Source organism: Dreissena polymorpha, chromosome 11 (genome assembly GCF_020536995.1).
Source record: "Dreissena polymorpha isolate Duluth1 chromosome 11, UMN_Dpol_1.0, whole genome shotgun sequence".
NCBI lineage: Eukaryota > Metazoa > Mollusca > Bivalvia > Myida > Dreissenidae > Dreissena > Dreissena polymorpha.
Window position 1 is genome coordinate 67979562 of NC_068365.1, and position 19759 is coordinate 67999320.

A 19759-nucleotide genomic window follows, 5' to 3' on the forward strand; every position below is an offset into this window, starting at 1 on the left:
ACATAATAATGACTACTCTAATATCTATTATAAAACGATTCCAGCGAGATTTGAGGCGCGTAAATTGTATCAAGTAAAACCTATGTTAACAAATCCTTAAAAGAGTGGTCGCTTAAGGTAATTAACGATACAAATGTCACATACAAAATAAAGAAACATATGTGTAGCACATTCATAAATATTTTACAAATTGTAATTTAAATAATGCGGTTCGTCTACGGCAAATGATGCTACAACAAAAAGAGGATTGTTTTAATACATATACATGCAGTCTTATTTTATTGGAAGAGAAAGGTGTTTTGTCACTCTTTTGATAGCAAAATATAACCTTGTTTCTTAAAACAGCTCAGCATAAGTTATGACACAAATAACAACAATGTAAAAATTATTTGTAAAATACTAAAAATTACAATTACAACAACACTAATGATTATTAAATAATAATATAATAATTATTATTGAAATTATTATCATTATGATAATCATTATCATTATTATAAATCCCCCAGTAAATCACAATTCGTTAATTTGATACGAGCTGACCTAAGTCTGAGCTAGGATAAAAAAATATTCATGTTTATGTGCGATTGCGAATGTATGTTACAACTTGTTAGATAAAGTTTTAAGAGAAAAATACTAAAATTACCACATTGAATAATTCTTTGAAAAAACAATTAAAAAAACACAAACATAACCTATTGTCAAGCTTCAGCATTTATGCTAAATCTGTATTTTCGAGTGTAAATAAAAAAAATAGAGAACATTTTCGCTGTGTCCCTTCGCAATTGTGGTTGAAATGTATTTAAGTCTGCTGACTTTGAATAACTTGCCACGCAAGTCGAGTTATATGCAGGGCGGACGCATTTCTTCGAGGTTGCAATTTTAAAGAAGTTTTGAAAGTCTTCCACGCTGATTCTTACATCTGCTCCAGCTCTAAGCAGTGTCCTAGCATATTCAAAGAGGTATACAAGAAGCCGCACGGTGCACAGGAATAGTTCTTAGATGAGACAAACCTTGTGGATTTAATGATTTCAATGAATATCGATAATTTCATCAAAGCTTCCTATTGTTTAGGTTCTTGGTGAAGTTCTATGTAGGTAAGGTACTGGAGATAGTAGAGATCTGGCTCGATTTGCACACATATGAAGTCATAAGTGCTATATAACCCAACACTTTGTGAGGTGTAGGTTCCGAAACGGCCACGGTACATTTCGCACCTTAGGAATGATGGAACACACATAGTCTCTTCATTACTAAAGGTAAAAAAGACTGACCTCTGTTGTTTGGCATTCTGTACACATGACTGCTTTGCTATCTGCAAAGCTAATAACTCCGATGGAGAAACAAATAACTGGTAAATGAGATTAGATTTGTTATCATCTTCTATCTGCCTTTCTATCAAGTCAAAATATGTACGTGCTTCATCATATTCTCCATTGCAGAACAAGAAGGAAGCATATCGCATGTAGTTGCAAATGATATCAGACTCTAGAAAGTGTGTATACATTTGTCTAAGTTTATTGATGGCATCGTAATTATATCCAAGCCCTTGTGCCTTCTCTTCAAGGTACACCGAAGCTAACGTACTAGCAAGAGCTGAAATGACGTATATCAATTTATATTCATATTTTCTGTAGTTTCCTAACGGGGCGGTATAATACGTTTGTAAGAGTGTATATTCGTTTTCAAACAAATCTTTCCTGTAATTGATGGGTGCTTCTGAAATTTTAATTCCATTAAAAGTGAGAAGCTTGACATGACACATAGAAACTACATAAGTAAATAGTGCCGCATTATTAGAACAATATCGACCATTGTTTCTCGCACTGCGCTGATTAAGCGTTTTTCCAATGTTGTCCATTTGCATATTTTCGATCTGTGTACGCAGTGAATTAACAACATAGGTAATTTTATCCACCAGATTTGGAAACTCGTGTCTTTCAATTTTCCCATCAAACATGTTAACATACTCAATGGTAAAGTGGAGACAATTGCGGCGTGTTAAGAAGCGCTTCAAAAATGCAAGAATGTACTTGACACAACTGATGAGATTGTCTTCCCTCCACACATCAGGTCGGGTGTTCTCGATCGCTAAGAAGAAGGCTGTTTTGAAATGGAACGTACTCAGTCTGTTTCGATAGCCTGGCAGAAACGACTCCTTTCGTATCATCTTTGTCAGAAGATATGTTATTTTTCAAGCGCGAGCTATTACCGGTAGTCGTTGATACAATTGACGCTATTTTCGGACACTTAAATTTTCGTCTCTAAGTTTTCGGACACCTGTATTTTGTGAATATTTTTCGTATCTAAGTTTTCGGACAAGAAAAAACATAATTATTTTTAAGTGCCCGAAAACATAGAGTAATTACGGTAAACTAACATGATACAAATTGTCATAATATAATACTTACACAACAACAACAAAAATTAAATGTCTTATCTGGATGGATTTTCTTGTGATGGCAGTGGTCATTGCCTATAGCCGTGCATGCAGTTTGTTCGATTGGTTCTGCGCACAGGACTGTTGAAAACGGTAGTTATGGTTCCTGATTAACGCAACGGAGAATAAACCATGGATTGCACGATGCAGTTATAGTGATTGTACTCATACTCTGACATCAGTTGGTTCACTGCTAATGTTTAAATGCGTTCGGATATGAAATATTATACTGTTCATAGTGTAATCGCCTTTCCTATTGTTACATAATTTAAAAACTGTTACTAGAAGATTTAGTGCAAAGTCTAAATGTTTTTTTAATCAATGACAGCGAAGTATATTTAGGTACACACTTGCAAGGCTCTGCATGGTACTACTAAGTACTTGTACGGCTATTACAACTTTCCCAGTGACGTCGTCGGAATCGCCAGTGAGGGATCGGGAGCGCTCACGTGCTTTGTTAGTACGACTGAGAACTGAGGATAGTGGTCATTGGATCTCTAAGGCGAAGCGTTTCCTAACAAGCTTCGGAAGTGAAGCAGGGACTGGTTTTTATTATCGCATCAGGGGCATCTTTTGTGTAAGCTTCTTGAGTGAAACTGGAGCTAGTCTTTGCTTTGTAAGTGAAAATGCCAATTTCTTCAACATACATTATCAATAACGTGAATATCACAACGTACTTCAGAATTACGAAATAATGGTGTGGTGAGGGGAAGGGACATTCGTTACAAGTATTAAACACTCTAGGTAATAAGCGGATCTAAAAGAATCATATTTAATGTTTATAAAGAGAGAATTTAAAAGAGTTTATCTAGACATGAATGTCACATAATATGTGCAAACAACGATTGAATATGTGAAGACAAAGATTGTGAAAAACAACACAAAAACCCAAAGAATGGGATACTTATTTAAAGGGATCTTTTCACGCTTTGGTAAATTGACAAAATTGAAAAAAGTTGTTTCAGATTCGCAAATTTTCGTTTTAGTTATGATATTTGTGAGGAAACAGTAATACTGAACATTTACCATGGTCTAATAGAGCCATTATATGCATCTTTTGACGATTTTAAAACCTAAAAATTATAAAGCGTTGCAACGCGAAACGATTGAATAATTTGGAGAGATCTGTTTTTGTCGTTAAATATTGTGAAACTACGAAGATTGCTTATATAAGGTATAAAATACGTTTGGTTGTGTACTCGGCGGAATAGCTCAGTAGGCTAAAGCGTTTTTACTTCAGGACTCTGGCAGGACTCCAGGGGTCACTGGTTCGAAACCTAAGCCGGGCAATGTTCTTTTCCTTTTTTTAATTTGATTCTTGATTTTTTACTGGAGCTTTTACGATCCAATGTTTACATTTATCGATATAAAGCATTTAATGAATAAGTTAAAAAATGCCAAAATCTGTGAAAAGGCCCCTTTAATCATATTTACGAGTCGAAATGCATTTTTCTACATTTCCATTCGTGCCGACCGTCGTTTATTCGATGATGTAAGATGCTCGTTTCATATTCGGTTTCATTTTCGTCAAATGGCAAAAAATGTTAACGTTCGCGCCTGATACACTCGTCATTTAAAACGAAAGCAAAAAAAGAGTGGTTATGATTCGTGCAATTCAATTAAACGTAAACTAGTCATAAATATGAATATGTGTTAAAATGTTGTTTGTTTTTTATGTGGTTTAAGCGTATACACTGATCTGTCACGAACCATTACTTTTCAACTGACGGAATTTGGGACCCATTGCCTATTTATTATCATTAAGCCGCGATCTGAGAAATCGGAGCTTAATGCATGTGCGTAAAGTGTTGTCCCATATAAGCCTATGAAGTCCACACATTTATAACTGGACTGCACAGGCTTATCTGGGACGAAACTTTCGCCTAAACTAGATTTTCGCTAAGAATAGGCGTTCTTTTAATACAAAGTACCATACAAGCGAACAGCGTCGTCCTTAATTATTATATGCCGAGTGTACAGAATTATCTCATTCGACTCTTAACACACAGGTATAAAACCCGTGAGTTTCAATTGATTAAGATAATCAGCACCTGTAATAATAGTCGTTAAGACATTTTTACGTACAGTATTTTATTGACTAGATGCACACTCGAAGTACATGACTTAAACGTGAAAAAAATGGTATGAAATATAAAATATACAGCGGAGACGACAAACGTGAGAATAATACAATATTAATATACACAAATGCACCTTTAATATGACTCAACACGAAATAGAAGACGACTATGTAATTTGTGTATGGTACGTGCTTTTTTATAATAGAAATTGCAGTCTAAGAATGTTTTATCAGTTGTTTGCTTTTTCTACACTTTTGTGGAATGAGATATCGATTATATCGTCGATACAGTGTTTTAAAATTCAATCAAACCAATACCTTTAGTGATATATTTACACATTTAACGAACTTAGACTGATCAGATGAGCCTCTTTTTGGGGCTTTCTGCATTTGCGTTAAGTCTCTTCACAGATTAGCCTGTGCAGTCCGCACAATCTTATTAGGGACGACACTTGACGCCTTTACAGGGTTTTCCCTAAGAAGAGACTTTCTTTGAATGGAAAATACTTTACAAGCGGAAAGTCCTCTCAAATAAGCATGTGAGAACTACACATGCTTATCTGGGATGACATTTTACGCACTTTCATTAAGCAATTTTTTTTCCAGAACGAGGCTTAAAGGGGCCTTTTCACAGATTTTGGCATTTTTTTAACTTATTCATTAAATGCTTTATATTGGTAAATGTAAACATTGGATCGTAAAAGCTCCAGTAAAAAATCAAGGAAAAAATTAAAAAAAGGAAAAGAACTTTGCCCGGAGCAGGTTTCGAACCAGTGACCCTTGGAGTCCTGCCAGAGTCCTGAAGTAAAAACACTTTAGCCTACTGAGCTATTCCGCCGAGTACACATTAGTGACGTATTTTATACCTTATATAAGCAATCTTCGTAGTTTCACAAAATTTAACGACAAAAACAGAACTCTCCAAATTATTCAATCGTTTCGCGTTGCAACGCTTTATAATTTTTAGGTTTTAAAATCGTCAAAAGATGCATATAATAGCTATATTAGAGCATGGTTAATGTTCAGTATTACTGTTTCCTCACAAATATCATAACTAAAACGAAAACTTTGTCAATTTACAAAAGCGTGAAAAGATCCCTTTACGTTCTGCCATTGGACCTTGCCAACCCAGAAGGAAATCATTCGCAAACTAAATTCCAATGTAGAATGAATAACAGAATATCTACAGACTACTCGTAATTTAAGGCCAGCGTTTAAGCATGTATTGATGGGAAAATAAAAAAATATACTTATATCTTATTAAATAAATATTAACGGGAATTATTTAAAAAATAATTAAAACAACACAATAATAACTGCTAGGATTATGCACAAGAGTAAAAACATGCATAGGGAAAAAATGATGCTATTTTGGCCAAATAGAGCTTAGGTAAAAATATGAATATATGAAAAAAGTATCGTCCATTAATGGTTTTCACTTAATGCGAGTAACTAAGGTTAATGCAATCTTATAAAAATTAGATACACTATTCGTCGTGGAATCCTCGCAAGCTCACGCATGTGAATATAGAACGTTTAAAGTATTGGCAGACGACTTTGCGGGAAAAAGAACAAGCTTCCCCGGCACACAACCCCACGTACGTATTATGTCATTTCCGCTGCGGCAGCCCGTTAACTCTGCCATAGGCTGTACATCCTCTGCATCTCATCGCACGTGTAGGATGCGTAGCTCGGCACGCAGTACCCGTAACGGTCGCTCAGGAGGACATTTTCGCCGCCGGAAAGCCTGATGCAGCAAAGCGACGCCTTCGATCCGTACTCCGTATCGCGCGCGCAGCAGGAGTCTCGGTAGAAGCCGCAGATCTGCATTAGCTTGAAACAGTTTTTGTTATGGAAGTCGCGGTTAGCAAGAGCCGCTTCCGATCCTTTGACTTGTGATAGTGACCGCTCATTTTCAAATCCGAATCGTTCGGGATTTACTTCCGCATTCTGGTTCGCCGGACTTCCGTTGCGCTGCTGTCTTATCTTCACGACGTCTCGGATGTTGATTAACTTCTCGAGGGTTTCCACGAGATTTTTATTTGTGTCGCCACTAGCCAAGATGTTCTCGACTATGCGTATCGCTTCGTCGAGAGCAGCTGTATCCGGCCCACTGCCACCGCCGGAATCGGAACCAGAGAACTGCAATACATAAATAAGTGTTGAGAAGGGTCTGTTCCTTTTTCTTGGAGTGTGTTGATGAAAGAAATGGACAAAATATGTTGTTTTTAAACCCAAGTATGCATATATCAATTGAATCTGTTCTGTGTTATATGACAAAAATAACTTAACATAATTGAATAAACGTCCGAAATGTTAAACATGTGACGACATTGTGTCGTTTCTTTATTTTACAATTGATGACCAAGATGCTTGTTAAACAAAGTCTTATATTAACACAATGTCAATTGATGATACAATGTCACCTTATATCTCCCTACTACCGGAATATATAAGAGGTAATTTCTCTTTAATTATTTTACACAACTACCTAATCCGTAAAATATCTTGTTTAATTGCTGTGTATAATAAAAAAACGTTGCAATGTTTGACTTAATAACTGTTGAAAATGCAAGACACGAGTAACAAGGAATAGAATGATCCGCGTTCTAGGTAACCTAAGTAAAATGCATCTGAGTAAATCGTCGTACCATTTTAACTCGTGCAGTGTGCACGGGCTAATTAGACACAACACTTTCTACTTGCAGTGGTGTTTTATAACAAAATGTTTTTTTTTAACGAAACACTCCTTAAAAGCAGATAGTGTTGTCTCTGATCAGCCTGTGCGGACTGCAAAGGCTGATATTGAGTGACACTTTGTCCCTTAACGCATTAAGCCCGGTTTTTCTAGAACGCGGCTCTGATGTACATGTACCTTGTCAGCGACTTCAAGAAATATTTCAGGCTTTCCTCGGAGTCTTTATTCGCAGAAACATTGCCTAAAAATAATACAATACTTAAATTGTACACATTTATTAGGAGCTTGTAGTTGCGGAATGCCTTAGAATTTAAAATTCTTTAGTAATATTAAAACTGCATGCAGTAATAATTATTTAAAGACGTTTGTTTAATCTTTTATGTATTTTATTGAGTGGATAAAGATGTATGTGTTAATTCAGTTCCAGAAAAAAAAAATCTTTATTTATTGTTTGTAAAAATCTGTTCAACTTTGTCTCAAGGGATTCGAATGATGTATAATACAGTAGACATGACGATCTTTAAACAGTGTTTTTTCCATATATAAAAATAAATAACAATTGTAAAATTATAAATGTAATTTAAAACATCAACATCAAACAAACAGACAAGACACATGTAAATTCAAACCTAAATAATAAAAGAATCAGTCTGTAAGCAGGTAACAATATTTTCTCTTTCTACATGTTTTTGAACATATTAAGCATAAACAATCATTTGTGTTGTATAATCGACGTTATTTATATCGAGTGTAAAGAAGTATTTAAATATTATGTATATATCAATGGGAATTACAGTTATTCCATAAATAAACTAAACTAATTTTTCCAAATTCACAAAAAATAAGATAACATTAATGACCCCAACATTATATTATTAAAGGGACACATTTGCACATAGTTTGGCATTTTTGAAGTTGTCATTAAATATTATAATATTAATACATATAAAAATGTAAACATCATAACCAAATAGATCAAGTAAAAAACAATAATAAACTTTACGAAATAAAAAAACTTAAAAACTGGGCTCGAACCACAGACCCTTTGAGTAAAAGTCAAGCACTTAATCCACTCGGCCATCCGTGCTATCAAAGTAAGTGTATTTTATTCTTTTTATAAGCTGTCCTCGCAGTGTCACTTAATTTAACGATAATAACATAACTCTCCAAATGTGCCATTAACGTTAGTAACGCTTTATAATGTTCAGGTTTTTAAAAACGTCAAAATATTTATATAATGGATATTATAGAGAATAGTAAATGTTCAGCATTACCGCTTTCTCGCAGATATTATTACTACAATGAACATTTGCGAATCTGAAACAATTTTTGTCAATTGTGTCTATTAAATAACACTTGAAAAGGTCCCTTTAAAGTATACCTTAACTTTTCAATGTTTAAAAATAAAATAAAACCTTACCTCCGAACAACATTAACGTTACTATCAACACAAAGCACGCGCTCTTTGACTGTTTAAACATGTTTCGTTTCGTCTTGATAAACAAGTTATTTCTATTTGTTTTGATTCAAAATCTCTTTACATAACATCCTATATCTGTTAAATACTGTGCTTTATAGTATGGTCTAATCAACAATTCGCACGATTATCAAGAATTTGTCGTTTGATTGCTTGTTCGTGCGTACATATGATAATACTTGTGTACATAACCTGAAGGCAAAACGTATTTGAAAATGCAAATATTCCCAATTGAACTATTTTCGTCACCGATAAAGAGACAAATATTGTTTTTAGACGTGCAATTATTAATTGCACACCATAAAATACTCAATGTTATCCCTGTATGTTTGCACGTCCAAAATCTATGCGACATACAAAACAAACACATTCGCAGTGAGTCTGAAAATTGTTTAATTGTCTGATAAAATTGTTTTATTGATTTTCTTAAGAATACCTGTAGTGTTTTGTAACCTCCATTTCTGGCAATTTTGGATGTCGGATGCATTCACAATCCATTGTAATTTGTATACTTACACTGACGTCACTAAATTTATCTCCAGCTGTATACAGAAACATAAGCACACTTTTCTGTCTAAGATATAGACTGCGGAAGAATGGCATTACTTCTAAACAGGCATAATTCGTGCATGTTATAAAATCATATTAACGTTGTATTACCTCAAACACAATAAACAGTCTCAAATACATATATGTTCAACATAATTTATTTTTTTAGTAGGAACCCTATCGTGTCAATGGTATGTCTAAAATAGCGTAGTTGTAGCCAGGGGCGCATTGAGCACCGTGAAGGCATATATGCAGTGAAACTGTGGGGACCCACGACACAGGCCTTTATTCGGCGTAGTGCCTATTATAACGCTAGTGCCCAGTTGATGTCACTAGTTAAAATTTACCTACCAGTGCCGAGGCTTGCTGAACATCAACTGTTGCAATATTTACTGATTTTTATATATAATTGGATAGAGGATATTTGTTGGATGTGATGGATTATCGATTTTATATCACGAAATATCATTGAAAATATAGTGTGTTTTTATATGACCACGAGTGAATAAAAATTGATTTTCCATCAACCAATTTTCTTTATATGTTTTGGTTAATGAGTATTTGTATTTTTGTTAAAATAATGAAGTCGTAACGTCATGAAAACGATGTCATTTCACAATATAACTCTAAGATATTGATACTTTTCACTGTTAATTTTTACTGCTTGAAACAGTGACTCGTCAGTTTTAAATTAGTTAAAACAAACTTTTAATTCACTGGTATTTCTCTATCAACAACCGGAAAGCATAACATAAAATACGTTAATGCATATACGACATTGTATAATTATTAAAATAAGAATTTACGAACACAATCATTGTAATTATTTATAATTATTTTACCACAGTTTCCTCTGGCCACAGTTTCCTCTATGGGTCGCGGTGCTCATTGACAGTTGCCTATTCTGCGCTGCTCAATATTCTGCGGGGAGTAAAGTACAATTCGAATTTTAATACGAGATAAACGTTAATCACATGTTTACTGATAAGGCTGGGAAGTGAACGTCATTTAAAAAATAACAAACGTAATAAATGTTATTAACGGCAAAACATAACTGTCTCGCCATCTTAAATATCATGTGATTATCCCATCTGATGCTGATTCCAGTCAAATTTCTGGGCAAAGGTTGTTACTTACGTCGTAAGACCGGATCTCCAGATGAACATGGTACACTCAATCGTTTCAGATTACACTGTTTTTCCCTTTATTTCTCTCCCTGAAGCCAGTTAAATTTCACCATCTATGACATAAACCAACATAAAACGTTTACATAAAAATAGATCAGCTCCTGCTTAACAATATGATTTATTTTAACTAAGAAATTGAGAATAATACGTCACACATTATAATGTTGCGTCTTGTCGAACGTTTGCAACAACACGATCTCTCACGAACGTAAATATTTCAGCGACCACAACCTATATCGAGCAACAACGTTGAATGACAATAATGACAATAATGTGTATTTGTGGCTTTTAATTCAGAATATCAAAGTGTGCGTGATAATGGTCGAGTTAAAGACGTTTTGCTCAGGTTTTACATGAAAACACAATCATTGAAGATTGCTAGTAACGAAGTTGTAAAACTATAAACCGTTCAAGTTTCAACGAAATCTAACTTCTACCGACCAACATTTAAAAAAAAACGCGTTGAAATAAGTCAAACGAAAAACGACTTGATTATTCGTCAAGGTTTTATAAACCAGAAGGCGTATAATATCTCGAGCAAAGACACTTCTGTTGTATTAACTGATGATATTTTAATACCCTTTGTATTATTGTTTTGGTGGAATTGGTCTTCACAGTTTCTGCTTCGATCGCTGAATGACTGACACATTATTTACACCAGTTTTTCGACACCAGTTATAGGAAAAAGTATACAACAGTTTTAAGAGTTCGAAGTAGATATCAAAATTATCGCCATCGATATCAACTTTGTTATTATTGGCATTATCAAAAATCGAATATATTATGTTGTCCACTCATCGACAAAATCAATTTGTTGAAACCGTTGCGAATTAGTGTGAAAACGCATGTAGGCGTTCACAACCATAGTGCGTCACGCGATAATTAAAACTGACGTTGGCAAATTCGGATCCGTCTAGATGAATTGGTGATGTACTGGACTGCATGTTAACCGCGCTGTGCGTAAACGGGGCTTTATGGATGCGTAAAGTCTCGTCACAGACTGGCATGCAAAGTGGGCGTCATGAATGTGCGTAAAGTGACATCCCATATTAGCCTGTGCAGTCTACATAAGCTTATCAGGAGGACATTCCGTTTATATATTTATATTTTTATTTTACAAGAGGTCGCTTCTAATACAAATTTCAGTCGTGGCGGAAAGTGATGCACCTGTCATTCACAATGTAGTAAATATATAATTGCGCAGGCTAATTTGGGACGACAATTAACACGCATGATTTAAGCCCAGTTTTCCACGAACGAGGCTCGAACACACGAACAGTTTATTTATTTACGATGTCACATGAAGCCACTATCCTATTGTTCTATAACAAGGAAAGCGATAAATAACTGAAATACAAACAAACAACCCAACATCGTCATTACACGACATGCCATAGGGCATACCGATATAAACCTTCTTTGTTCCACTATCCTAGCAACCACCTAGTTACTAATAAAGGCGATATATAGCGCAAAGCGCTACACGTATTATTAATTGTAATAATGAGTCTTGATAAAGGAAGCAGCCGCTTACCAATGAGGAGCACCATCACAGCACCACAGATTCATTACTATTAAATCCTCCTACATGTTTTTTTAAGAACCACATATAGAAGGCCGCAGGCCTGACCCGTATCTTGCCAGTGGTATGGACCCTTTGGTATAGACCTTTAACCCCGCTCACTATCCAGCGTTTAAACTTCATGGTTTACATTTAACCCGACTTTTAATAGCTTATTAATATCTTCGTTAGAAAGTGATTTTTCAAGCGGTTCCGTAGTGTAGTGGTTACACGCTCAGCTTCACATGTGAGAGGCCCAACGTTCGAGCTCCAGTAGATTGAAATTATTTTATTTGTGTTCTATGTTAACTTTTTGTTTTGATATAGACATTTTAGTTTAAATATATATGCTCTTTTATTGTAACCATTTTTGTTTATTATGCCCATGAAATATATGTGTGAGCGGGTGGGGCGGGGTGTAATCACATTAAAACTTTTACAGTGTTTTCATATCAATGAGTACTCAACCCCTATCGTAAATGAGCAACGTAAGAATACGTTAACGATCATCTTCCCTTGAAGTTGAGAAAAATATGAAATTACGCGTACAATATGAAGCGGATTTTTTAATACCTACACAGTTCTGAATCATGAAAACTGCACACGAATGCCAGTAAAAAAAGGAAACCAATGTAAATAAAATGAAATATGAAATATTTGGGGGTTACAACACAAAATCATAGATAATGGCTATTTGGGGGTTATAACACACAATCATAGATAATGGTTATACCAGTATTTTTTTCTATTTTGTTTAAAATAATCGGCTAATATATTAATATTTACAGTAGAAAAAAACCTTTCCATGTAACTTCATTGAGTGCGTTTTACCCTGAAATTCCCAACACCCTTCGATGCTTTGCATCAATACTTATCTTGTCATTTTATGTTTTAAATCGGGGTTAACGCTGTAAGCTCTTGCATTTCATGGCAACACAAACAAGAATCATGCCAGGCATTGAAAGATCTGAGCCTCGTTATGAGAGAACCCTTTACTGCACTTTCGTCAAGTGGCATTCCCGATAACGGTAAGCATGTGCAGTCCGCACAGGCAAATCAGGGCCGACACTCTCAGTTTTATAGATGCTTTTGTTAAAAGGATATCCCTTCTAAACAAAATCCCAATCGAGGCGGAAAGTGTAGTCCCTGATTAGCCTGCGTTCACTTCACATGCTTATGTAGGGCGACACTTTACGCAAATATATTAAGCCCCTTTTTCATAGAACGAGGATCCAATATAGCGGGATTTTACGCATAAGCAAATGGAACACGTTAGGTCAGATTAAACGGCTAAGTAAAGTTTATATTGCTATTTTTGCACCAACTTTGTTTAGAAACTTTACTTTAATTGACGTCAACTCAATGAAGTTCGTCTACATATGATGTCACAACTTGCATATTATGACAAAGAACTCGAAACTAGTATGTTGTTATTTTATTTAAAGACTTTGTTCTCAATGGCTGGAAGAAGATTGACATTAAACAAATAATACAAGTACTAAAGGGTTTAAAGGGCAAAAATTACCAGGCTCGGCATGGACGTCGCCTTCATATCTATCACGTGATTATCCCATCTGTACAACTTACAGTAACAAGTATCACACCTTTAACCAAGACGATCGCAATCTGGATCAGCCGACGATTTATTGCATTTAGTGTAAGTATGTTTTCTGAGGACAATGACAAATGGGTAAAACAAATCGATACAAAATTTAACATATATAGTACGTATTACTCAAGGTCGTAAATGTTCTTTGTCTTTTTTATACCCACACATGTCACAGAAGATTACAACTCGAAACTTGAATAAAACACGCTTCGCGTCATAATCCATCGTTTACATGCTTGCTAAGAGCAACATTATGTGCAATAACATAAAGGTCACAATTGCAATATGCCTTGTTAGGTTTTTGAAATGCGCTCTGGAAAAACCAGGCTTAATACATGTTTGTATGTAAAGTGTCGTCCAAGATTTTCTTGTGCAGTCCACACAGTGAACTAAGGGACGACACTTTCCACCGCAATTAGATTTTTTCTTAAAAAAGAGTTCACCAACACAAAATGTCATAAAAGCGGATAGTGTTGTCTTAGATTAGCCAGTGCTGATTGAACAGGCTAATATCGGACTACTCTTTAAGCATATTCATACAAGTTTTACCAGAATGAGTCTCATTTGTGTTTAAGTTGCTAATGATGTACGAAATTTTACGAAGGATTCCATTACCCCGTTAACTCTTCTATTTACTAAAATGTACTAAACATGTATAATAACTGACAATCCTCAATATATATTTTGGTTTTTTCCTTCCATTGCTCCAGAACGTTTTTTATCACTAAAACTAGTTATTGCTGCTTGTAAAATTTACCATATGTGTGTGTGCAGATATCTATCATGAAGTTACATGCCTCACCATAAACCGTATATATATATATATATATATATATATATATATATATATATATATATATATATATATATATATATATATATATATATATATATATATATATATATATATATATATATGAATAACGTGTAACGTATATATACGTGGTTTATCAATGATGTTTCTAGAGTTGCATGTTGGGCATACCTTCCCGAGATATTAAATTGTGAAAGCCACGACGTGTCTGCCAAACCTCAAAGTACACAAACGTAAGAAAGTATTACATGGTTCTTCATTTAGGTTCATCATGAAGTATTAAGTAGGGGCTGGGCCGATAAAGTAGAATAGTACCGGATGGCTGAGCGCATTATGTTATGGTCACTCGTGCGCAAATAAATACCTTCTCCATGTTCTTAATAAAGTTTGAAATGTTTGATGTCAGTTTTAATCATTACAATGCGACTCTCTCATTAAAAACCGTACATGAATTGAAAAATAAGTAAATACACTTTTGAAAAATATGTTTTAAAATGTATGCGTTTTACCTGAAAAACACGAAGATATTAGACACCGGCGTTTAATTAAGGCATGGCTGCGGCCAAAAAGAGCATAAACACAACCAAACAGATATAGACTATAATGCATTATAATAGGAAGTGATTCATAGAAAGAGATTGTTCTCTGATTCCATACATAAATAAACCTTCAAATCAATAATACGATGCATCGTGTAAACTCTGTTTTATAATGTCTATGGAGTATGTACTTAATGGTGTTCCTTCATTATCACACAAGCAGCCTTCATCTCGGGACTTCAGGTCTACGCATATATAATCCCCGGACAGATGTCGCTGAGGTTATGTTTTGTATTTACACTTTATCTTGAATAAATGAACCATTTTGTATTTAACGTAAAACTATGTACATTTCAATTGGTATATGTGTGATAAACATCAGTAACTTAAGACTTTTTCCGAGTTTGTCCTCGAACCGTTTAGTCAATCTAGTAAGAAAGTTTTTCAAAGAATGTGCTTACTTAATTATTTAAAGCAGTATTACGTTAAGGTAGAACTAGAATCATGGAATCGGGTAATATCGGTTCATGTCGACTTCGTTTGTAACGTATTGTTTTCTCTCGGTATATCGACGAACATTGTCGGAAAATATCGAAACAGAACATTTTATTACATATCATAACCCATATTGAATAATAGCACGCTTTTGATTCGGGATTATATATATAACATGTATATGAAAACGCGTGTAAACCGTAAACACGGAAATCAATTGTCTCAACACAACTGCTAACCGGCATAAAGTGAAAGAAGACTGGTCAAACGAGGGGTTTGACAGAATCATGATGCAGGTTATATATACGAACGTCTTCGGAGCTATATCAACATAGTCTGTTGAAATGTTTTGCTTTGTCTAAACAAAATATCGAACATCACAAACATAAAAATACGTTCGCCTTTAACATGACTTTTCCTGAGTTTTCCTTTTAACGACAAATACCATACAAGCGGATGGTTTCGTCCCTGAACAGCCTGAGCGGACTGCAAGGTTAATCTGTGACGATTGTTAACGCAGTGCATTACGCTCAGGAGCAGAGAGGCTCCTGATATTTCTCCTAAACAAAACCTTCAACCGATTTAGTCATCCCTTGAAACACGTTGCTTATATGTGACTTTATGAGCACTTAAACTCGGATTTTGGAGCTCTATCTATAGATTTTTAGACGCATTGCGACGGAGTGCATGTTAATCTTTATTTTTAAAAGGTGACATGCGATGGTAATGAGTTCAGTAAGGTAACGTTAGGTGAACGTACGCTTCAATGATGGTTAAAATTACAATAACTATAATACGTTATAGTTTTTTTCTGCGTTCTTCCACGGTAATCTTACTGTCCTCACATAAAAAGTGCAACCTTTTGACGCAGATTTAACAGGGATTGAAGCTGATAGTTATCAATCAACGGAAGTCCTGCGGTCGATTGAGCTATTTGGTAATTTTTGTATAGTCGTATGTGAAGTTGTATTATTCCATGACGTATACATACTAAATCGCAAACCAGCGTGAAGCGCTTGTAGTCGAACCAGTGTCGCATAAGTCCGTTGCAGTTAATTTGGTGGTCTGTATGTTTAATAACTTAAATATAAGGTGCTTGCTTTTTTAAACAGACGTTTGGAAAACGGGGTTTAATGAATGTTCGTTAAGTGCCGTACCTGATTGGCATGTGCAGTCCGCACAAGCATATCAAGGACGACACTATAGGCCTAAACTAAATTGTCGTTTCAAAAATACTTCATTTAAACGAAAAACAGCGGAAAGCATCGTATTTTAATATTCTGAATTAAAAACCACAACATAAAATCTTATTCGTTTGACATTGTAACTTGATATAGTTAGTGGTTGACGAAATGTGTACTGCCTTAAGCGCTCGTGTTGTCGAACGGGCCACAATACGCTACATATATATGCATGACGTCTCATATTCAATCCTTAGTTAGGTAAATCATATTGCTTAGCGCGAGGTTTTCCATTTTAGTGTAAACGTTTTATTGTGTGACAAGGCAGATCAAATGAAATTTTAATGGCTACATGAATTGAAACATATGGGTGTAGTTCATATATACTGCACATGCATGTAGTAAGTAAAAACGGATTCTAGTGTTTGAAGTTAATACAACGTTAAAGTTATCACTTTAAGTAACATGACATTAACAATGCAAGAAAAAATGCGTGTTAAGAAAGAATTTCTTAGTTTAACCCTATTTAGTTTCGCTGGATTGCATTTACAAAGTTTTCTTCTCATTTGAAACGCTCTCGAGTCCGTTTCATTGGTCTAGAGCCAGTACTTGGTGTTTTTCGGGGAACGCTCCCACATGCGACCTTGACAATAATTTATTTCGTCCGCGGAATATATATCGTTGTGTTTGAAGATGGAGGAATGTGCTTACGCACCCGTATACAGATTTGAATAACGTATGGATGTCACTTTATATATGTATACAATAGATTGTTAATGCTGTCGCTTGCAAATTTACCGACATATACAAGTATAGTTAAGGAACTCAATAGAACAAATTAATGAGACAATTTAACAATTTTCATACTCGCTGTGCGTTTTTTCATGTCACGTAGATTTCTGACAGTCATACGTAAATAAGAAATATTAAATATTGTCAAATGAATAATTACATTCCGCCAAACGATAGTTGTCTGTTTATCGGTGACGAAAATATAACAATTCATAATATTTGCAAATAATGATACATTTGCCTTTCGGTTATATACTTAACTATTAAGATAAATTTCTATATATTAGGGCATATTTTGATTATCTCATATTATACAAAATATTCAAAATAGATGTTGAGCAAAGAGATTTTTGAACAAACTGAATATAAAAATTTGAGTATAAGGGCGCACAAAACATGCTTTTAAAGCCAATGAGCATCTGTGCTGTGTTGATAATAACGTTAATATTCTACGGAGGTAAAGTGTTATTGTAATTTCCAAAGATGTTTATTTTAGTGTATGCAGACCTATCGAATATACCGATGTGTCGAGAATAAAGAATTATTTTTTTGTGAAATCGGAGAAGGGTTTTTATGTTACTGATTTAGCAAGGTTTTATTTTTATTTTTGTTGATATATGCATTTGTTTAAAAAAAAGTCAGTAGACAAAATGTAAATTTAAATGTTGTCAATTATAAAAAATAATGTTTATTCTGTATGCCATCATCAACGTACAGCACGTACACACAACTGTTTTGCCTGCAGATAGAGACCTTCGTACAGACTGATAATTTAATTGATAGATTTGCATTGAAACCTAGCGTAGTTTTTATCTTGTAGTTCTTTTAAATCAACGACGAGTTTTAGCATTTGAATTTGTTCGATTACTGAATAATCATTTTGCAGTTTGTCAAAGTTATTTTCAAATCTTTGTGACATCATTAAAATAAGTAAATAACAAGTTAAAGAAATTTGAACACACAATAAACAACTAACAATTTTGTTGTGAAACTCAAAAACTAAGACTACATGTTGCACTAAAATACATTTAAGATTAAATAATTGTTTTTTATCAACGCATTATTACAAGCGAAGGCTTTATTAGATTGCTTAGAATTTTTAAATAAACTGTTTTTGTCTGATATTTCCTATGCGTGTAATGAAATTGATCTGCGTTCTGGGAAAACGGGACTTAATGCATTTGCGTAAGGGAGTCGTTCAAGAAAAGCCTGTGTTTTCCGAACAAACTAATCAGGGACGACACGTTGTTTTTACGTACTTTTCGTTTAAAGGAAGTCTCTTCTAAACGGAATTCCAGTCGTGGTGTTAAATGTCGTGTCTGATGAGACTCTGCGGACTACACAGGCTGATCTTGGGTGAAACATCTCGCACGTGCATTAAGCATAGTTTACACGCAACGAGGCTAAATTATTGATTCCATTTTAGGTCACGTGTCTGCGGATAAAGACTCCGAAGAAAGCGTGAACTATTTCATAAAGTCACTGACAAGGTATAGTATATTCTTTGTCACATTTGTATTTAATCATAACATTTATTAAAAGACAAATAGCGTAATATTTCTATATTCATTTTAATGATAAAATACATTGTTATAATATTGTAGTTATATACAGTAATTCGAGCGCACTTTTATCTTATAAATTCTAGGGGAAATTTAAGGTAATGCAATAAGAAAATATGAGTAAAATCGTATCATTAATTTAAATAAAGTTAATGTAAGACTATTATACCAAGATGGTCATCATATTGCAAAAACAGAAACAAACGCAGGAATGTTATCACATTTTTTTTAATTATATAGATGTTTTAGATTTTAAAGTTTCAAACTTAATCAATATTATTAAGGCAATTTGTTGGATTCGCGTCGTATGAGATATGGGTAAAAACTATAACACAAAACAATATTTTAAACTGAATATATTCATACAGGTCGAAGTTGTGTAGTGGATATGGTGTCCGCGATAGGGAGGTCGCGGGTTCGAGCCCCACTGTGGGATCGTTCTTTAGATTTTGCCCATAGACACCAAGTACTGGTCCTAGTCACAGGAAACGGACGTATAAGCGTTTCAAATAAGCCGTATGCTTTCTATGCAATCGAGCTAAAATAAATATGTTGAAACTAATATAGGCATACACACATTCAAAAACATTTTGTCCATTTATTTTAAAAAAAACACGCTCCACGAATAAGGAACAGAACCATCTCAAGATGGAAATATGTATTCGAGTTCGCTGTGAGGCGGAAGTTCCTTTCATGCCGACAGTATAACAAAAGAGCCTTTTCCGGCGCCATTTCTGGCGGTGGCACTTGACCGGATACGATTGCTCTTGATACA